Here is a 23,447-nt window from a genome sequence, read left to right as displayed (position 1 = left end):
GTTTTAAATTGTTGGGAACCTCCTGGTTATGTTCTGCCAACCGAGTCTGTGGGAGCGCATTTCTGTGTAACCAGGCGGAACTGGTTGCTGCTCTGTTTTGTTCCATATGTTTCCATTTATGCATGCAAGCTACTTTTTCCCCCTCAGCGTTTTGTTGCTTTTTGCTTATTTGCCTAAAAGGTCAAAAATTGGTTTCTCCTCAGCTAATAATCTGTTATACGTGTATTGTTCCTATTGCTTTTTCCCCTTGTCTTCCTGAGCAAGCCAGAAATCGCCAGGTAGTTACTAATCGGAAACCAAGAATAAGAAGCCACATCACTGGGCAGAAGTTTCACTGACTTGTGTGCCCCGGGGCTCATCAGATACAAAGGCTGCTGAAAAGACAATGGCGTCCTAAAATGCAGATGGAAACCGGAACCCAGCGTGGAATCCAGGCCGGTGTACTTCAGCTTTCCACGTGGCATCATGCACTTGGAGCTGTCACCCTGAACTCCAGCCCTGGCGAAGTCAAAAGTGACCCGGCTGCTTCAGAGTTCAGAGGCGAACAGAGCGTCCAGATGCCCTCGAGTCCTTTAGGCTGATTCTCAGACCGCCCTTCTCGCAGGCGGCACTAAGTGTCTTCGCCCCACCTCCAGACCTCGAGGAGCCCGGAGAGTCTCGGGGGCGGGCAGGAGCTCCCGGCCAGGTGCCTGGCTCCGCCCGCAGCTCTCGCAGCCCACACCCCGCGGCGTCAGTCGGAGCGGCTGCCACGCCGCACCTGCCCGCGAGGGGGCGCGCCCGCACGTCGGTCTCCACCGACTCCCCGCGGGCCGGCTCGCGCTCCCTCTTTCCTCCGCCCTCCGCCGTCCCTCCCCACACCGCGCTCACCTGTCTGGGCCGCGGGCCCTGGAGGCGGGGGGCCGGCGGGAGCGAGGCCGGGGAAGAGGGCGGAGCGGCTCTCCGGGCGCGTCATCGGAGCACCATGGCGGAGCTAGGAGCTGGCGGCGACGGCCACAGGGGCGGCGACGGCGCTGTGCGGAGCGAAACAGGTGACTGCACGGCTGGGGCGGGCGGGGGTCCCGCGGGCGGGGAGGCGGGGGCGGCGAGCCGGATGGGTGGGCTCGCGCAGGGCACCGGCGGTCCCCTCCTCCGCCGGACCGCGGCCCGGAACGGCCGGCCCCGCGCGCTGCGCACCCGGGCTCGGAGCGCGCCTGCCCTCCGCCCTCCGCCCTCCGCCGTCCGCTGCGCGTCGGCCGCCGCGGTCTGCCATGTCCCAGTCCCGCGGGCGACCGGCCGGCCCCAGTTCCGGTCGCCCCTCTTACGCTCCACCTCGACTTTCCCACAACAGGTGGAAACTCGCCAGCGAGCGCGGGAGGGAGGAGGAACTGGAAAACACCGGCCGCTCCCCTCTCACCTGCCGACTCGGCTCTAATTCAGTTAAATGGGGAAATCGTATCCCCCAAACCAAACAACCAGCCGGAAAATCCTCGGCCAGGTGCGACCGACAGGATTATCCGTTTCTGGCTCCCTCGCGCCTTCCCCGATCGAACCTGGTGCCGGGGTCGCGGGCGCCGGTGGCGCAGTGAGTGCCGGCGCGAGAGTTCAGACCCTCTCCCGGGCGGACTGAGATCGCTGAGTGGGGTGGGGGTGGGGGGTGGTTGCAGGTCTGGTTGCAAGACAGTGGGCCTGAGTGTGCGGGCTCGTCGGACTCGTAGATTCATTGACTTGAAAGGGTCCTCTGAGTTCATGTTTTTAGTCCATGCACCTACCCGAGATAGGAGGGAGTGTCGGCTCAGGTGGTAACACCGACCGCCGCCCCCCCCCCCCGACCTCCGCATTAACATTCGGGGACCGGGGCTCACATCTCCAAGCGAGCACCAAGTTTCTCTTCCCAGCCTCGTCTTGTATGAGGACGATTTTCCCCCTCGTGATAATTTTTTTCTTAAGAAACTGTCTTGCAAATCCCTTCCTCTCTCTTAGTTTCTTCAGTTCTTACCGGTATACTGTTTCTGGTACCTTTCTACACCAGGAATGAGGACGGGGAGGTAGTTTCTTATTTTAAAAATAATTCAAATTGCAGGCTCCCCAGTTGCGCTGCGTTTTCTGCTTACACACACATAAAATCGGAAACCATTGTTTCCCTAAATGTAAGAACCTCCTGATTCTGCTACCCACCCTCCCCCCACCCAAAGACCTTTTGATTTAGACGGTATGCTTATTTTAATGCGGAAGTTCCAGAAAACCTGTAACCGTTTTTGGAAATATATCTGCTCTGCTAGGGAGAGTCTGGACACTTAAGGTCTAATGACTTAATCTCTTCAGCCAAATACCTGAGGTTAAGTCTGACAAGATGCCTTGAACTTGTTTACTTTGAAGTCATGCTACTTCCTGTAGAGTGGTTTATTTTGTCTTAATGTGTTTGGAAGATTAGGCCGTCGTTATTTTGATTTGGGGTGGGGAAGGGGTGGCTTTATAGAACTTGACGGGCTGGGTGCCGGGAGGGGTGGGGGGCGGGGAGGCCCCTCTCCAAGCGGGGCAGCTGAAGAGCAGCATCCTTATTGTGAATATAAATGGTTTGGTACCTAATCTCCCACTAAGTGACTGGTTCTGAAAAACATTGTTCCAGAAAGTTAACTCACACCAGTTTATGCTCAAAAAACAAAAAAATAAACCGTCTTCTAGAACCTGCACATGGACAGCTTGTTCAGATATAAATGAACTACAAACTAGCATTTCAGTGTCTGAGCATGTTAACTAATGAACTGGTCATGTTTCTAACAATTAATACACAAATCATGTGACTATCAGTGAAATATTTTGTTATGAAGGGGGAACTTAATTGGCTTCCATCTCCTTCATACAAAAAATTCTTTCACACCTTTGCTTAGAAACTCTGATTTCCGAGGGACACGTATTATGTATGGTCTTTTGAATGCTTGTGCTTATGATTTAAGTAAAACTTATTTCTGGCCCACATCTTTTTCCTATTTTTTGTAGCTCTAAATTAATGTTTTTGGTGTTCAGAAGTGCATATGTGAGCAGGTACCAAAAATAGATTTTTAAAATCTAGATCGAAATATTTTGAGTGAACAACTAAGGACTCCTTGAATTTTAATAACTTAGAAAGTTTTCCATATATTTAGAACATGTTATCTATATCTGAATGTAGGACTCCAATGTTAGTGCTTTATTCTTATGGACATATTTCACCTCATACACATCCAAATGCTGCAGTTCATTATTTTTTAACAATCACAGGTTTGTATACAGGTGGGTGTTCAGGGAGGAAGTAGGGACTTACGTCTTTTACCATCAAGAGGTGATTTGTTGAGGGATTAATTTTCTTTCTCTCTTTCTTTTAATTAGGTTATTTTGAGGTAATGGCCATTCTTAGGTGTCTCTTAGTTTTTTGTTTACCTGTGCAAAGACTGGTGTAATTTTAAGGCAATTTTTTTTTTTAATTTGTAATCGCTACACAGTGTTTCATTAGTTTCAGGTGTAGAACAGTGATTCAGCATCTCTATACATTATGCTGTGCTCACTGCAAGTGTAGCTACCATCTGTCACCGTGCAGTGCTAGTACAGTATCATTGCTTATACTCCCTGTGCTGTGTCTTTTATTCCTGTGATTTATTCATCCCATAACTGGAGGCTTTTATCTCCCACTCCCTTTCCCCTCTGGCAACCATCAGTTCCTTCTCCATATTTATAGGTTTGATTCTGCTTTTTGTTTGTTTATTCATTTGCTTTTTAGATTCCACATATGAGCAAAATTATATGGTATTTGTCTTTCTTGATCTGACTTATTTGACTTAACATAATATCCTCTAGGTCCTAGGACAATTTAGGTTAGAATTTCAGGTGATTGTAAAAATAAGACCTGTAATTATTTATAATTATACAGTTATATATGTGTACATATCAAAGATGGGTTGAAAATTGGGGGTATACCATCTATAAAATGAAACACTTAAGGATATGGAAAGGTACTATATTAATCCGACATTTAAAAACCATATTTCTGTCAGCACATATTTATCTTCTGCTCAAAGGTAGTCAAGCTACATTCCTCCTGGTAATACTTTTTATTTTTCTTGAGGATGAACCGTTCTTTCAACATTATTTTTCAAAAACCAAATTGACTTGGAAGCAAGTTTTTGATGTCACCACTAGAGGACATCAAGTCCTTTTTCAGGCTGTTATTTTGAGTCGTCACATAGATGAATATTCACAAACTGCCTCTGTCCAAGCTTTCGGTGTTTAATTTTTTAGTGCTCATGCTTAAGAGCTGTGGAAAGTGAGCACGCACAGCTTATTTCCCAACTTGATGCCTTCTTTTTTAAAAAGTCGACTGAATTAAGACCACATTTAAAGCTGCATCTGACTAATTCATGAGACAACGCTTTTCATGCACAGGAAATAAATTAATACCTATAATCTGAATTCTGTTGATACTCTTTTGGGGGAAATGACTCAGAACCTGGAATTGGGCTTTTCTCTCCTCAGCAGGCTCTCTGGCAGAAGAATATGGGCTTTATTTGTGATCTTGGTCATAACCTTCACGGCATTAAAGTGATCTTCATGGTTTCACTTGGCTTGAAGGTTCTGCAGATACCTGCAAATCAACCCTGTAAGATAGGGGCTCAGGCCACAATTTGATATTAAAACTATCCTTTCTGAAATTCAAGTCCTAAAGTTCATAATGCTTCATTCAGGCCGCTACATAACTTTCTTCCCCATTATATTATGACTAGCTCTTGCTTTATATCTTGCTAAAGAGAGTATTATTAGACCAGAGCTGTGCACAGGAACATGGACTTTTTAATATTATTATTTAGGCACAAGTATGAAACACTAATTTACATTGGCATATTCTCTAAAAAAAATTTCTAACATCTTTGCTTCCTGGTGCAGGAAAAATAATCCTTTGTTGAAAGGGTTTTTTTTTTTTTAACTCAGGTCTCATTATATTGATGTAAAAACTGAAAATATTGAGGCTTAGGATAATTTGACCAAGAAATATGTACCTTGCATATAGTAAGCAGTATGGTGGCTAGAAGGTTGACAAAGACATGCTTCTTGGATTTAGCAAGCGAAACAAAACTCATAAATAATTGTGGGTCATGAAGACTTCAGTGAAGAAAGAGCTGCTTCTGGCCATGGTCATCAGGGAGGTTATACACTTTAAAAAGTATGGGTAAATGATACATAAAGTTAAGTGGAGGAAAGAGGGGAAAAGGTGCAAACATGGAAAAGAGCAAAATTTTGGTGCTATTGACTCATGTGTGAGCCTCAGAATGAAAGAGTCAAAGAAGATCAATTAGCAGTCATAATACATGGAGGCCAAATTGTGGAGTGGTTGCTGGTCAAGCTGAGAGGCTGGTATGTTATTCTGTAAACAGTGGCAAACTGTTGATGATTCTTGAGAATAATGTATCTTGATCAAAACATGCTTATTTAGTAATTCTGCACCCACGAATTTGCAAGCTTGATTGCAAAGTTTAGTAGAAAAGCTCAGCTGTGCCTTCTAATGAATGCATAGTTCCTTCATCTAGGAAAATCATTCTCTTCAGTTGACTTTTGCAACTTTAAGAATGGTAACAATAACATATGGGGAACATCGTGGAGCCAGACAGATCAGCCAAACCTCTGAAGATCAGTGAAATCTGGAAATTACCTGGCTGGTTCTCATTTTGAAGTAGGTGTGTAGACTAGAGAATGGATTAAAGAAGGAAGAGTTCAGGAATGTGTAGACCAACTCTGAGGTTCCTGCAGAAATCCAGGCAGGCTGTTGGAAATGGGGACAGAATGATAAATTCAAGATTCTACAGAGACATGTGTGAAAGGATATGGGTAAAAAGTCGCATTTAAGATTATACTCCTGGTTGGAGTTTGGTTTACTGGTTTAAGGATGGCATGAAAGTAATCAAGAAGAGGACCTGGTTTTGGTGAGAGAAGTAGAAAATTTTCTGTTTTAAACATGATGTAAGAGAGATGTGCAGGTAGAAATGTCTAATGGGCAGCAAGAAGTATGGGGATAGGGAGAAAAGTGGAAGCTGGAATTCTGGGATTCATTCCATAAGAGAATAATAATTGAAGCCAGGAGAGTAAGGAGAGCCTAGAAGGAAAAACTGAAAAAGGGGCTGGACAACATTCCAAGCATAGGATGGGGAAGAGCCAGCAAAGAAGATGGGCAGAGAAGCCAAAAAGATAGGAAACACATAATCTAGCAGTGCACACCTGCCAAGGGAGAGGGACAAAGAGGTCAGGGATTCAAAGAGTGAAAGAAAAGCCATCACTGTGGTTCCCGGTTAGTCACTGACTGCCCCTAGAAGAGGAATTTCACTTGGCGCAAGAGTAGGGGATGAACCAGATTGTAAGTGATTAATGGATGGGCGGTTGGAAAGACAGCCAACTTTGAAGACTGTAAAATTGGCTGGTGAAAGGGAAAACTTACAGATCCTTAAGTAGGCAGGGGACTTTTCCTCTCTCTTTAAAATTTACTTTTGCCTACGAAAAATTGACTGATATTTTGGATGTACAATTCGTTGAGTTTTGCCAAATATGCAGTCATGTAACCAACCACTGTAATCATGGACTAAAAGAGTTCTCTCGCTCCAGAGAATTCCGTCGTGTTGCCCCTCTAGTCAGGCTCTCCTTGTTCCCTTAACCCCTGCCAGCCACTGATCTGTTCACCATGTGTCTAGTTTTGCCTTTTCTAGAATGTCAAAAGGGGAAGCATATACCATGTAACCTTTTGAGTCTGAATTTTTTCACCTAGCATAATGCATTTGAGATTCTAACATGTTGTATGTCTCACTAGTCACTTATCGATGAGTAGTTTGCTGTTATAAGGAAGTACCATAGATTAGTAATCCATCCACCCATTGAGGAGCATTGGGTTATTTCCAGGTCTTGGCGATTATGAATATTGCTGCTGTAAACACTGACACATAGGCTTTTCTCATTTATCTAAGGGAGCTAGATACCTAGGAGTGGGGTTGTTAACTCCTATGAAAGCATATGTTTATAGGAACCTGCTAAACCATTTTCCAGAGACCCTATAATTTTGCATCCCTTCCAGCAATGTCTGAGTTCAAGTTGCTTGGCATCCTTGCCAGCACTTGATATTGTTAGGTTTTGTTTTCAAAATTTTTTTTTTTAAAGATTTTATTTATTTATTTGTCAGGGACAAAGGGAGAGAGAGCGAGCGAGCACAGGCAGACAGAGAGGCAGGCAGAGGCAGAGGGAGAAGCAGGTTCCCTGCCGAGCAAGGAGCCCGATGTGGGACTCGATCCCAGGACACTGGGATCATGACCTGAGCCAAAGGCAGCCGCTTAACCAACTGAGCCACCCAGGCGTCCCTTGTTTTCAATTTTTTTAGCCACTGCACCAAGTTCTTTGAGTATAAGAGTCTAATTGCCTTCAAGTAAAATAGTGCCCTTCTGGATGCTAAATGATGCTCACTGAACTTCGAACAGCTGTGGAGATAGTGTTGCCCAGAGCGGAGGTGTAATGAGGAGATTTTTTTTTTGGCTTTAACATTACCATCCTCTTTATTCTTCCATAGTGTTGATTTCCTGCAGAGTCTTCATTCTGGAGTTGATTATGAACAGAAGTGTCATTAGGCAGCACTTCCCATACCAGTCCAAGTTCTCTTCTCACCTTAATGTCTGTCTTCCAATTCCTTGAAAGATGGCTTTCCAGAATTTGGAAAGAATGTTGTTTCAGTTACAAAGCTGGACATATTGGTCATATAACTTGTTTTATGGTCCTGGTTATTGCTTGTTTGCAGAATTTATATTGCCAAATCAACTAACGGGTCAGCTCTCAGTTACTGAAGTGTACTTACAGTATTTTGTAAAGGTCTCGATAGTCACTGGACTTTTAATCACTGAGCATGATCTAATGTTCTATATGCTAAATATGTATGGTATTTTGGCTTATTTCTTTTATATAAAATCCAGCTTTAAAGGTTGTAGCTATTCAACGGGTCACTGCCTTTTTCCTTTTTAATTTTAAGTCCAGTATAGTTAACATAGTGTTACTAGTTTCAATTATACAATATAGTGATTCAGCATTTCTATACATTACTCAGTGCTCATCACAATAAGTGTACTCTTTAAAACCTATCACCCACCCACCCACCCATCTTCCTTCTGGTAACCATCAGTTTTCTGTAGTTAAGAGTCTGTTTTTTGGTTTGTTTTTTTTTGGTCCATTTGGTTCTTAAATTCCACATATAAGTGAAATCATATGACATTTGTCTTTCTCTGACCAACTTATTTTGCTTAGTATTATTCTCTCTATATCCATCCATGTTGTTGGCCTTTTGCCTCTTTAACATCTGTTTTTGCAATGCTCTGAATTATAGTTTACAAATTTTAATGGCATCAGGTGGTTTTTCTATTCATTAAATACTAGTCTCCCTGGTATCTTGGAGAAAGAGCCAGTTAAAGAATCTATAAAATTTTCTTAGGTGCCACTTTAAATTTTGATTTGAGGATTAATATATTTCGGCAGCAAGAATTCACTGCACTCAACAATTCCTCATCTTTGAAGCTCCTACAGAAACAGTTGTGAAAGAATTGTGAGAAATGCCTGGGAGAATGGATACACCTGACCAAACATTGCAGATGAACATAGGAATGCAAAACTGAGCAGAAAGGAAGTTAAGCCATGCATTTGGGATATGTGAACTGGACTTTGCAAGCATCGTTAGTAAAATGATGTATATTTAAATTTTAGAGAATTGAGATCTGATCGCTTCTTGGCCTTTTGGCTAAGATCAAGTGGAGAATTGAGATCTGGAGTTTTAAACTTAGGTGACTTAAAGCTTCCCCTTTGGAGTTGGCTTTCCTGTAAAAGGAACCATCGTTTACTATGGCATAACCTCTCACATATCCCTGACACTATGTTGAAAGTAGAAAATAGCCATATTCTAGAATAACTTTTAAACTCCAGGCTGAAATTCCAGAAGAGACCCCTTCTTTCAATGTCCGCACTCACCAACACAAGGCCTGCTTGGGTAACGTGCATAATAATAGGCTGCAGCAAAAATGTGGGGCTGCTTATCAAGGTCTTAACCCAGGCTTTTGGTTCTCAGAAGTCTTGACCTAACACACGCAACAGGACCTGGTTCCTTGCTACCCACAATCAGCTGGATTGGTTTCAATTCAGGGCTGATGCTCTGTATGTTGACCCCCTTAACCACAGCACTGGTCGTTTCATTTAAATACAGCTCATTCCTTGGGCATAAGGTTATGTTGTTGAAATGATTATTGAGCCCTTGTGCTGTAGCATCATCAGTTCTCAATCTTGACAGTGAGTTAAAATCACATGGGGACCTCTTAAATCTCACTGTGCCCAGGTCCCAGCTTAAGCAATTATCGGAGAATCTCTACGGGTGGAAACCAGGTGGCTGTATGTTCTAAGACTCCCCCAGTGATTCCAATGTGTATTCAAGTCTAGTTTGGATTGATTTCCTACCTACGGCTCTTCAGTGTGACCTTGGTAGGTTTAATTTGGATGTGTCAGGTGTACCCTGATCAAGGAAACCACCTGGAAAATCCTAACAGCCATTGCCCTCAACCTAGTGAATTTATTGTGTTTCTCTCTTATTTGGCTCCAGCCATTTTGTGAAGGAAATATAGATGTGAATATGAGTACACTTGAGTAGCAAAATATGTGCACACTGGTATGTGTATTTATGCCCTTTTATGTATAAATATGTTCAGTTAGACGAAAGGTTAGATAATGAGCTTTCTGTCTGGTTCTGCCACCTTCTTCCTCCCTGCCCTCAAAAGCAGAAACTTCAATTTCAGGTAAATAAAGTTTTTCATAGCAAATTTATACTCTTCTCAGAGACTTTCATAGTGACCCATGACCTCTCATCATCACACCCCTGGCCCTGGAGACCACTCTTGTTTTTTCTGTCTGCCAGTAAATATTTGACATAAGAATGACCTCGCCATTCTCACCTTCCACCCTACTGCACAACCTATGCTAATAGCCTGTGGGCTAATCGTTCTTTGCTTTATTTACCTCTTTTCATTCTCCTCATTAGATGTTACTTGACATAAGGCTCAGTCTGGTGACCTCTGCTCTTTTCACTTTTTCTTAAAAGTATTATTCACACTCATGACTTTGAACATCATGTCAAATTAATATCTCTAGCTCTACATGTCAGAACCTCTAGAGGCATGTCTGAGGTCTGTTTGCGTGTGCGCTCAAGGTTTTATGGTGCTCTCAGTTGTGACATGAAGCTTTTTAAGATTTTCTTTCTTTCTTTCTTTCTTTTTTTTTTTCAGATTTTCTTTTTTTTTTTTTTTTTTTTTTTTTTTCCCCTCTTCCTTGCTGTTGATGTGTCCATAGCTATACAAACTGGGACCACAGTGAAAAGTGGAATAGGGAATACTGGATGGGACTGATCCCTAAGGAAAAGATGGTCTTTGATTTCCCCTCTGCCCCTTCAAGGTTATACTGAAGCCATATGGTTTTGCACTCAAAAACTATTACTTTGTGCAGGACTCTGAGTCCCGTTCTCACCTCTGTCACTTGCTACTTGAGGGATTCGGGGCAAGTCATTTGACCAGGCTTTTCCTTGATTTCTTTCTTTCTTTCTTTCTTTCTTTCTTTTTTTTAATAAAGATTTTATTTATTTATTTGATAGAGATCACAAGTAGGCAGAGAAGCAGGCAGAGAGAGAGGAGGAAGCAGGCTCCCCACCAAGCAGAGAGCCCAACTCGGGGCTTGATCCCAGGACCCTGGGATCACGACATGAGCCGAAGGCAGAGGCCTTAACCCACTGAGCCACCCAGGCATCCCTCTTCATTGATTTGTTTGCTTTTTAAAACCAGGATACGAGCCATACCTTCATTAGGCTACGGTGAGGATGAAGTGAGTTGATGCATGTCAAGTACATAAAACTGTGCCTGACCCAGCACAGAGTGTGGTTATAATTAATGTGCTCACGGTAGTTAAGGACTGGTACTGCATCATTGTGAAAATATGGGCTTCCCCTGGCATGCTAGAGTGTTCCCTCAAACAAGTTTTTATTTTTACTTGTGAAGTCTCAGAGAATCAGAGTGTCATGCTGATTTAAACCTGATTGCAGCTGTGTGATCATGTCGCCATGGGCTTGGCACACTGGATGGTGCTTCTCACCTGTCAAAATGTTGCATGGAATGTTCCAGTAGAGGTTGCTGCACACAAACCTGGGAGATGCTCAGATTGTGTTGTGACTGAGTTAAAGGCCATGCCAGCCTTTCTTGACTTATTTTCCATTTCTATGGTATTCAGAAGTATTTTTTTGACTGTGTCATAGTTCTACATTTTAAGTTCTTTCCTAAAATACTTGCCACAGGATTATTGCACTTTAAATCATAAAGATGGATTTGTTCCCTTTAAACCACAAAGATGGACTTCCCAGACTACTTTGACTTGAAACAATCCACTTCATTGAATATGTTTCTCTAAAAGGAAAATCTGGGAAGCGTGTACAACCTGCCTCCCACAAGGCTTTCATGAGAAGTCTGTAGTTTGTGTTTCTTGAAACAAGTACTTTCGTAGGGGATGGACGAAGTAGGTGAAGAAAATTAAGAGGCCCAAACTTCCAGTTACAGATTGTGGAGGTGAAAAGTACAGCATAGGGAATGTAGTTAATAATGTTAATAATAACTTGGTATGGCAACTACACTTGTCATGGTATTTCATGATATATATAAATGTCCTATTACTAAGTCATATACCTGAAACTAATGTAAAATTGTATGTCAACTATAATTAAAATATTTTTAATTCTACATACATTGAAATAGAAAAAAATCAGTAAATTGTTTCTCTTATTAAAATTTTTATGTGTTAAATTTTAGAAGAGACTTTCTTAAATTTTGCAGAGGCTTATTTTTTTTTTTTTTTAAGACTTTATTTAGGGGCACTTGGGTGGCTCAGAGGGTAAAGCCTCTGCCTTCAGCTCAGGTCATGGTCCCAGGGTCCTGGGATCAAGCCCTGTGTTGTCTGCTCGGCAGGGAGCCTGCTTCCCCCTCTCTCTCTGCCTGCCTCTCTGCCTACTTGTGATCTATGTCAAATAAATAAATAAAATCTTTGAAGAGGAAAAAAAAATAAAGACTTTATTATTTGACAGAGAGAGACACAGCAAGAGAGGGAACACAAGCAGAGGGAGAGGGAGAAGCAGGCTTCCTACCAAGCAAGGAGCCCAGTGCAGGGCTCGGTCCCAGAACCCCGGGATCATGACCTGAGCCAAAGGCAGACCCTTAATGACTGAGCCACCCAGGCACCCTACAGAGGCTTATTTATAAGACCCGTAGGATATTGGGGCGGAGATGTATGAGTCAGACCTTTGTCCCTAAGAAAATAACTCATTCAACTTGTAATTTCAATTTTTATCTTTTTAAAAATTTAACTCCTAAATGTTTAAATATCACTTCCTCAGATGGGTCCTAGGTTTAGATGCTCTGCATAATGCCTTCAGATTGTGTATATAATATAGTGACACTATGGTGATTAAACCAACATAACTTAAACCACACTTAAAATATTAAGGATTATATTATTCTTCAGTAAGAAAAATTGTTAAAAATAAGAAATATTCAACATTAGAATAAACCCAGAAATTTCTTTTGCAACAATGGCTTCCTACCTCTTACCATCCCTGGGAGGATGTCCTTGTTGTGTATATAAAAGGGTATAACCATATGCTTCATTAAAGTGACATCGTGGGGCACCTGGGTGGCACAGTGGGTTAAAGCCTCTGCCTTCGGCTCAGGTCATGATCCCAGGGCCCTGGGCTCAAGCCCCACATTGGGCTCCCTGCTTAGCAGGGAGCCTGCTTCCCCTCCTCTCTCTCTGCCTGCCTCTCTGCCTACTTGTGATCTCTGTCTGTCAAATAAGTAAATAAAATCTTAAAAAAAAATACATAAAAACATATATGAACATTTAAAAAAATAAAGTGACATCATATAAGTCCCAGGTAGATTATCAGGAACTAAAATACAAGTAGAAGAAATGGCTTCACAGTAGAAAGCATTATAATAGAGAAATGGGGGATGGAGCTATTTTTAGTCTATAAGACCTATGAGAGGGCAAATGTCTTTGAATAGAAAACCCCCCATAATCTTTTAATCCAGTGAACCTCACAAGGAAACACTACTTTGGCATTTTAGATTCAGTCTTGGGTAGTCCAGCCATACCCAGAGTGCATCCACAATAGAGTTTAAGGCCTTCAAGGAGGTTTTGGAAGAGAGGAGTACAGAATGGCACATGGAAGGAGAAGGCTTTACTGAATCCAGTGTCTGGGAGCTCAGACCCAGTGGTGAAGTGCACAAAGATGACTTTTTGCTTTACAGTACACATGCTATCTGTTGTCAGTGTCCCTGTCTCGAAACCCATTTATGGAACAGTTTGCAGTATTGTAATTCTTTTTAAAACAACAGCTTTTGGTTCCATAAACTTCCCTTCTTTTGTTTGTAAACCACAAGAACCAGGTGTTTTTTCAGTGAGTCCGTGAAAGCCTGGCTCTGGGCTGTAAAGGGACTTGGGTGTTTCTTATATTAAGGGTTTCAGGGCGGGTATCTCCCCCACCATGCCAAGATGGAAACAGGAACCAAGTAGGACCGTCTCGACCAAAAAAATTAGGAGGGTAGAAAGAATGTTATTATAACTGTGATTGCTTCTCTGCAACATTGTTTGTCTTTGGAACAAGTCTTTATTTTTGTTTTTTTAAACGTATCAGTGGTTTTAGTGCCTTTAACAGTGGGAGTGTGGCCACTTTGCCCAATAATAAAAAGGCAAAATGGTCCATTTGTGGTGTTTTAGGAAGTTTGCCAAAAGGTTCCTTTTGTCATTATAATCCTTCCTCAGTTGCCTGTCTAAAATTAAGAAGAGTTTCAGGTTGAGCGTCTGACTCAGTTTCAGCTCAGGTCATGATGGAGCCCTACGTTGTGTTGGGCTCCACGATCATCAGGGAGGCTGGTTGAAGAGTCTCTCCTTCTTGCCCCTCTCCCAAACTTATTCAAATACACACACTCTCTCTCTCAAATAAAATAAATAAATCTTAAAATTCACAGAAGTTTTAAGGCAGGAGCTTGGAAAGGGATATGAAAGGTAAAGGGGATTTGGAAATGAGGTTTGGGGCACTCCAAGTGTGTTTCTCAACCTGTTCGTCCTTCTGAGCTATTGTTTCTTTCTGTGTCTTTCTGTGTTGTGCCCACTAAAATCTCAGTGGCTCTAGATCAGACAAGACTAAAAGGGGATGATATTTCTCAAAAAATGTACCGGGTCGCTAGTAGTATCTATTTCTTGGAAATTAATGCTTCCTATCTTTTTTAAAGCAATTACTGATGCATTAGGAATCTTTTTTGTTTAGCAGTTCCAAATTTGAAAAGCATCTGGCTTGCTTTTAATTCTAAATATACTTGTCTCTTATCTGTATAATTTAGCTAAAGGCTTTCAGTGTTGTGGTTGGTTGCTGACAATTACACTGGATATGCTTATCTTTTTCAGTGTGGACCTCAGCTGAGTGAAAACGACCAAACCTCAAACTTACCCACCATGATTATATAATTTGCCCTTCTGTTAGGCGCTTCCTTCCCCTTGTTGATTTCAGAACTATGCCTCAGAATTGTATATCATTTTTTTCCTTTGTCAGAGTTGGTTCTATTTAATGAATAACTGTAAAGTTTAGTACCTCAAACCTTCATGCACACTTTACGTTCTCATGAGAAACATGTATTATTCAGTGCCCTCCCTGTCCACATATTTATATATGTTTCTTCTGATTGAGACAGTGGGGTTACTTGATGACAATAAGGAGTAATTTTTTTAACTTGCATATCTGCACTTTCCATTTCATTTAATGTTGAGGTAACCAGTTGTTATAATGATTAAAAGGATTTATTTGATAATGCTTTGATGCTGACCTGCACTGGATTCTCAAGGAGAGATCATTAGTGAAAGGTAAGAGGATTTAATAGTTCTACTCTGAGATTGCCTGAGCCCAATTGTATGAATACAATACAATTAATAGAGCATTGCAATATTGGAAATGACTTGAGTAAATAGTGTCCAGCCTCTACAGTGAAAATTATGATCCCTGACACATAGACCTTTGACTTTTGAGTGGTATGCTTTTATCTACAGCATGTTGATTTCAGTGTGGGAATGGAGTGTCTTAATCTCTGTGAGGTCTCTGACCATGATGGCTGATTTTAGCTATCAATTTAGCAAGTCTACAGCACCCGGTTATTTGGTCAAACACTAGTCTAAACATTGCTGTGATGATATTTTATAGATGTGATTAACATTTACAGTCACTTGACTTTAAGAAGATTACCCTCAATAATATAGGGGGCCTGATCCAATCCATTGAAGGCCTTCAGAGCAAAAACTGAGGTTTCCCAGAGAAGAGGAAATTCTGCCTAAGTTTCCAGGCTGCTGGCCTGCCTGCCTTACAAATTTTGGACTTGCCAGCTTCTACGATTACAGCTGCCATTATTCCTTAAAATAAGTCTTTTTTAAAAAAATGTGTCTCTTTGTATGACTTATGTCATACATACATACATAGTTTCTCCAGAGAACTAGTAGTATGTAGTATCAATAGTAGTCCAGTAGTATTTTGGGTTCTGTATCTTTGAAGAAGAAGCCTGACCGGACATATTGACCCTCAGAAAGAAAATCGGGAGTTTTCCCCCAGGATTATGTAACACATTTCAATTACTTTTTAAGAGAAACTTTTAAATTAACTTTTAAGGTAAAAACAGGATATTAAACCTCTTAAAATATCTTAATTGATGTCAGTTTTAATTTCGGTAGGGCATTTTAGGATAAAGAATTGGAAAGAGTAGCAAAGCCACAAAAGATGGGATTGGGGGCAAGTCTCAAGAAGTTCTGTAATGAATGTTGAACCCCTTGCTCTGGGCTGGGTCAGTTCTTCACTGACCTGAAGACTTAAGAAAATCCTCTCCTTAAAATGCTCATAAAGTAATAAGCTGAATTGCTTTACTCTTCTTCAATACTGCTCTTCTCTCACGAACGTTTAGATCTCTCTGAAGTTACAGAGCCGTAGTGTTCCATTCAAAGTAAATGGTGTCATTGAGGGAAAACTCGTTTATCTTCTTCATTTTTAGTCCCCATCTTCCCTAGAATTTCTCATCTTGTAGATTTCCATGAAGTTGCCCGCGGGGGAGAGTGCGGGAAGTCTGGGAGCTGCAGGTGTAGCAATTCTGAGCACCTGCCTGTGGTAAGGGAACACTGAGGGAAGCTTCCATTGTTGGTGTGTTTTAGCTTTACGTCTAAAACCTCTGGGGGGCATCAGCTGAACAAGTAAAACAATACAACTGTAGAGCTGCCTGCAAAAAACAGAGCTCTGTGAAGTGTAAATAAGGGCGGGGTGGGGGGGGGTGGCTTCTGAAGCTCTCTCAGGCTTTTTCTTTCTGCCAGAGTGTTTTTCCCTGGGCATCTGACTGCCCTTAGGTTCTCATCCTGTTGTGGATTCAATTGTGGGATCAGAAGAGACTCTGTAAAGACATAAGAATCCAACCTGGACACAAAGTGTTCATTCAGCACCGTCATCCCAGGTCCGTGTTTGTGCATGGCCATCTTCAGTGACAGAAGGCACAGCTTGTTACCTTCTGGTAGCTTCCAGTCACCTGGCCTCATTCTGCCTTCCAGCACTACACTAAAAGTAGAAATGCCTCCACATGTTAACCTTTAATACAGGTACCTTGCTTCTCCAGATCTTGCCCTGTTTTCTCCAGAGGAAAATGTACCTTCTTTCCAATGATCTCCTGTATTATAACCTAGAATTTTGGCAGGTCCTAGGCTGCTCTCTTTCGAGTGTGTTCTAATTTATCACCCTATTGAAATACCTAGTTCAGGCAATGTGATCTGAGGACCCCCAAGCAGAGAAGGCTCTTCCGCTTACTCAGCGAGCTGGACATCTGCTGATACTACCTGTGATACTGTTAAGACTTTCACTGCCTCATCACACCGATCGTATGTCGAGAGCTCGCTGTCCACACACCCTCCTTCTGTGCAGCTCCTGAAGCTTGGTTGGGTTGTCTTCTGTGCCTGTGCTGCTGGACTTAAAAAGAGGGGTTCGTATTTATCGTTACTAAGTCTTTTTTAGCGATAGCCCATTATTTTGATCTGTTGATGATTTTGGCCCTGAGTCTAGCCATCTCTCTGTTTTATCTACAGATATAAAACCCTCGTTCTCCTCTAAATCTTTAATAAAACACCACCTTTCCTTCCCGTTGCCCACTTGTCCACACTCATCTGGGCTTTGGCAGCAACTCGGTGTCCATGCTCATCCCCCTGAAATAAGTCTTCCACGCTGCTAGGGCCTGCCTGTTTGAAAAACAAACACAAGTGAGTGCTCGTTTTCCTTTTTTGGCCTTCTATCCCCACAGTCACCGCGTGAGACACTTTTCTCCACCTGGGCAGAGAACTTAGGGAACTGATTTTTCGTAAGTCTCACTCCTCCTTTTCAACCCATCCTCCACCAGACTGGCCGGTCTGGATCAAACATTTCATTATCAACACTCCTGAAGGCCCCCTCCCCTGCCTCTGTTACGTGGGAGAGCCTTGTATGATTTGCCTACTGCCTCCCCTCTGATGTCATTGCCCAAACCACCCCTCCCTTGCACCTTTGACATGATTTCTGCCTCTTAAAGCAAGACAGGGGGCCACAGTTCCTCAGTTTCCTTACCTTTCTAGTGGTGTGGCTCAAAAAATAAAACTAAATCTGTAACTGCTCACAGACCGATGATAGGTCAGGTAACGGAGACACACAGGCCTGGCTGTCCGTCTGATTCTTCTGTTGAACCCAGCAATTGATTTCTTTGCCCCCTTTTGAATCTGTAAAATTGGATTTATAACCTCCCAAGGGTGTCACTATTAGAGGAGAGGATGTGTGCCCATCCTAACTCGTGTCCAGGAATTCAGCAGTTCATGCACTGTACATTAGGTATCAGCAGTGGGAATAATGAACGTTAGAACAGCCCGAGGACATTCTAACCTAGGTTCCTGGGTTCCAAGTTTAATGTGGCATTTTATAATATTAGCGACTTAGCTAGTGATCCCTAATGTTTAGGAAGGAGTTTTAAAGCTTGGTATCCATACCTTATGTTCAGTGAATCCTCAGGGTTTAAAATTTTTTTACAGTGGGACAGACATGGGAAAATGGGCTCTGCTGGCACCACAAAGTGCTCACCACACAGCAGAGATTTATGGAAATGTTATAAAAGGCACGGCAGGGACCTTGGACTTCTTGGTTGCTGGCATGCCACTGCTAGAGTAGTATTTACTGTTTTTCTTAGTGCCTGTTAACAAAAGGTGGTAAAATAAAGATCAAAGCAAACCTGCCTTTTTATTTTCCTTTCAAAGGGTTAGTCCTTCTTTGTGCTGTACTTCTTTGTCCAGCAGCTCATTGGAAGCTCTGTATAATGCTGCAAGATGGCGGGACATTATGCCTTTATTGCCAAAACTGCCATGAGGAAGCGTCCTCATTCTAGGAAACTCTAAGGGAGCCCTCTAACTTCGAGAAGACCATGGCAGAGAACCAGCGGGGACCCTTTGTTCTCAGGGGCTGTTTGATTCCACAGTCAACCTGTGCTGGCTTTGTATTTTCAAACCCTATGAAGGTTTTCTTTTCTTTTAAATATTGCATTAAAATGCGGATTTCCAAAACTGCTACTAGAAGTAAATTGCAGCTTACCTTGGTGGGGGGAGCGGGGGTTAATGCATTAAATATTTAAAAGATTACTGAAGTCCAGTAGTTTTGAGGAATTAATCAGCTCCTGTGTGTTAATCATAATGTAGAAATAAGACCTTTTAGCACTTCTGGGCCCTGCTGAAAAGTAACTAACTTATATGTGTATAGAACTGTAATTTACCAGCGACTGTCCATTCAAATCCAGCAGCAGTGATTTCTGTTTTCAGCTACAGTCCTTGATGAGTACCAGTCAGGCTCTTTTCCATTTCAGGGATGTTTTTGTAAAGCTCCCTAGGCTTTTAGAAGGGAGAGTCTAGGTATGCTTCTCACTGCTTAAACAGATTGTTCTTTGCAGGAGGATAGTCTTAGATTCATTCATGGACTGTATGCTATTTTCTAGTCTTACGGTCATAAAGACAGACATACAATAAAGGAGGGACGTGTGAGCAGAAGCCAGCCTGAAGCGTATGTGTGTATACATGTGCCTGCCTGTGTTTAGTCTCCTAGAACATTGTGACAGGAAGGTCCAATCACAAGATGACTTCCCCTACCAAGCAGTTAGTTTGACTGTTTCCTATTCACCTGCCTCATAGCTGGAGGCAGGCCAGAGGGGCCCGGCAGCCAGGGTAAGAAGGACAGATACAAATTCATTGTGTACTAAGGGAGTGGGGCTGGGGGTGGGAATTGGTGGGGACAGCAGTTGCTCAACAGCCTAGTGGCCTGTTTCATTAATAATGGACGAGTGGTATCATTTCCGCTTACAACTGTCACTATATTTAATGATTACATTGGGAACATTTTTCTCTCTATAAAGTGAGTTTAGTTTAAAAATCTACCTTTTCTCACTAGGTAATATCTCATTTCTTCCAACTTTGTACCAAGTCTCCATTAAAAATCATTAAAATAATAATTATTATTTTATTATTAAAAATAATAATTATAACAATTGAAACCATTGCAAAACCTCACTGACTCTTGGAAGTCTACATATGCCAGTTCCCATGGGGATTGTACCCGCAAGTGATGTTCAAGGCCACATCCAATTGAAAGCACTTATTAGTTCTGAGGAAGAGCTCAGGAATTCGGAATAGGATTCCTTTTACTTTAAGGCTTTGCCATCCCCTTTCCATGTCTGCTTTAGTTTGGGGTCTGAGTATGAAAGGGAGAAGACTGGAAGCCCATGCTTCTGCAGGGGTTCAGCCCCAGTGTTCCTGAAATTAAATAAGAGTTAAACACCTATATCCATTTAAAGACGGGGTTTGAGCATTTAAGAAACTAATCTCAAATGTATTTATGTCTTAAATGTGTACTTCATGGATAGGAAAAAAAAAGCCTCCTTTATTATGATTATTTGATCTTGGGGCTGTTTGCTTCTTTGTGACTGGTCACAGCTGTGACTGGGACACAGCTAGTCACTGTTGCAGTCAGGATTTACAAGGCAGCTGGACAAAAGCATCTTAGCCTCAGAGCAGATGGGCCATGGTTTAATCCTGACTCAGTGACTTAACTAGCTGGGGGACTTTAACCTCTGTGAGCCTCTGTTTCCTGACCTGTCAGGTGATGACTCCTCTCCCCCATGCTGTTATGACTAACACAGGTAACCTATCTAACGCACCTCACACAGCATCTGACAAAGTTGGAGATGTTCCTAGATAATGGAATTCTTGACCCCATGCCTGCCCATGGGCTGTAGGACGGTGTGACTTTTGGCCTCCTTTGATTAGGCTTTCATTTCCCTGTAGATGGTTTAAGCATAATTTTCAAAACAGCCATTTTGGTGACTTCCACATTTTGATACGAATCAAAATTCTCCGTGAGACTTCTTATGCTAGAGCGTGAAGAATGCCATCTTTGTCATTTGAGGGGATAGTCCACTGCAGTTAACAGGAGAACTAGTGATTGCCTAGTGAGGTGGGCTCACTTTCGGTCCTCTGTGTCCCAGAGGGGCTGTCCTGTGATCTCCGGTTCCACAGACCTCAAGGGAGGGACTCCTTTTTGATATCTTACCCAGACAAGGTAAAGGCTATGAAGCCTTTGCTTTGCTGCTGCATTTCTCCTGTAAAAGCTTTAAAGCCATCCAGGCCATCCTTGAAAGTAAAGGAATGTACATCTTCTGCAGAAGTCATTTGAATTTCAGCTTTCCCTTTGCTTTTTCAAAGCCACTCTTAGAAAGGTGTTTCGTTGTCCTCCTAAGATACTTCATAAAATGTTAATCCTCTCAATGTTTTATGTGGACGATGAAGGAAGAGATCCCCTTTTCCTTAGCTTTATCTCTTTCTTTACTTTTGTTAAATTTCATGGAGATGGTCAGAAGCTATTAGCTTTATTTGGGTAAGGAACATTTTTGAATGAAACTTGTCATTTGAAACGTAGCTTTTTACTTTTTCTGCCAAAAGGTAGTTTCAGCCATGTGTGTGTGTATGTTGCCATTGTAAGTACTAACCTGATTCTCTGGAAGGTAAAAGAAACAACTAGATTTGAAAAGATTTCCATAAATATGTGTATGGTAATATTGGACTATGTTTCTTGATCACCTGATTAAAGAAATAAGAAATAATAAATCATCTTCAATTCAGAAATAGAATTACCAAATAAAATTACTGAGTAGAATTATGGAACTATATGGTATCCACCATTTATTTCTTGAACAATAGGATCTTGCATGTTCTAAGCATGGTTCCTCCTTTCCTTCTTTCACATCTTGCCCCCTCTGTAGAGGCTGGAGAGAGGGATCTAGGATTCTAAACTGTGTAGGCCAAATGTTCATCATAAGCAGAAGCACTGAACTATGGAGAAGGAGATCTAAATGTTCACTCTTGCTGCCAGCTAACATTTGACCTGGGCAAGGAATTTTACCTCTCGGGCCTCGGTTTTCCTTGCATGAAAAATGCTGATGTAGATGCTTTCTCAGACCCGCTCAGTTCTTCAGCCCCATTCACTTTTATTTCAAATACCGATCACATAGATGACTATGATTTTAAGTAAACTTAATATCTGAAATTTCCAGCATTTCCCCAATCTACACATCTAATGCCTGTTAACCTTAATTAAATCTCCTCAGTTTTGAGGGAAAGATTTCTATAGTTTTGATGTTTTTATTTCCCCAGAGTACATTTGCTCAGTACATTTGCTAGTATGTCTCCTGCAGTGGCCTGGGCAATATTAGTAGATTAAAAAAATAGAACTGTTCTTTGATAAAGTTGATAGTTGAACTGGAAACACCTTAAATATGAAGCAAAAATGGACTACTTAGAACAGATTATAAAAAGTAAAAACAGGCAGTTATCTGGCTGGCTCAGTTGGAAGAGTATGTGACTCTTGATCCTGGGATTGTGAGTTCGAGCCCCATGCTGGGAATAGAGATTATTTTTTTAAAAAAATGATTCCTTGGGGATATGGACATTGGGGAGGGTATGTGCTATGATGAGTGCTATGAAATGTGTAAACCTGGCGATTCACAGACCTGTACCCCTGGGGATAAAAATAAGTTACATGTTTATTTAAAAAAATAAATAAATAAATTTAAATTTAAAAAAAAAGATGAGTGAAAATAGAAAAAAAAAATGATTCTTATACATATCACCTGCCTTTGCTTTTTTATAAGGACTTCTTCTTGCTACCACTATGCTCATTTAATCCTTTCCCCAATCCTGGAAGGTAAATGATCACCTCAATTTTACAGCAAAAACTAAGGCACCAAGAAAAGTTAAGTGAATTGTCAACAGTTACTCTTCCATTCAAAGGATTTAGACAGGGTACTGTTCATAGAATCCTCAGGGTCCTCTCATGGGTGAGTAGATTACGTATTGAGAGGAGAAGTAGGAGAGTGGTCTGGAGTGGGAAGATGGCTTTGGACTTTTTAAGCAGACTTGATTTTGATTAAGAAGCAAAAACAACAAAAATTAGTTTCTTAATTTGGCAGTTGACATTTGTCAGTGTCACTATAAATTGAAATTTTCCCCCCCACATACAGCATACATTTCAGGCAGCCTAGAAGTGGAGAGTCTGGAGAGTCTTAAGTGAGAAAGCTCATTTCAGGAGAAAACAATATCACATGATTGTATGCTTTGGAGAAAACAATCCGAAAAAGAACTAAAAGTGGGTCAAGTGTTGAGGATTGCTCCGCTGGGCTCGGAGTGACTGGCCCAGGGCCGGTGGAATTGCAGGGGGAGTAGCCTGGATGTGGTGGGGCGGATTGTTTTTTCCTTGATGGACTGTAGTTTCTCTCCTTTCGACTGGACTCGCACTCGGGGTATTCCAGACTGCCGGCTCTGGGAGAAGAGGCCGGGTTCTCCCCCTGCCTGCCCTCCCTGGAACGTCTCAGGTGCAGGGCCGTGCCGTCCTCCTGCCCGGTGGTTCCCTGCGACTCTGGGGTCGCAGGGACGCCTGCAGGGCTGAGCTGTGTGACTGAGTGCGGAGTGAGCCGTGCGGGTCCAGCGAGGCCTTCCTTCCTTCATCCAGGGACTCGCAAACATTGTCCCAGTTGAAAACCCGGCCCCCCAACAAAGAAGAAGTCTTCTTGCCTTGAGTCCCTGGCCCCGTCCCGGCGGGTGCACTGCCCTGCCGCCGGTGCGGGCAGAACGGGGCGGGAGTAGAGAGGAGAGGAAGAAGGAGCCTCGCAGCGTCCTGGCCGCCTCCCTCCCTGGGCTCCCGCCCGCTGCGGTGAGTTCCCGACCGGAGCCCGCGGCCGCCGGCGGTGCCGGGCGCTCCCAGAGCCGCTCCCACTCCTCCTGGA

This window comes from Enhydra lutris, unplaced genomic scaffold, assembly GCF_002288905.1.
Source record: "Enhydra lutris kenyoni isolate GAN:26980312 unplaced genomic scaffold, ASM228890v2 scaffoldscaffold17, whole genome shotgun sequence".
NCBI lineage: Eukaryota > Metazoa > Chordata > Mammalia > Carnivora > Mustelidae > Enhydra > Enhydra lutris.
The sequence above is the reverse complement of the archived record's forward strand: the minus strand, read 5'-3'. Positions refer to the sequence as shown.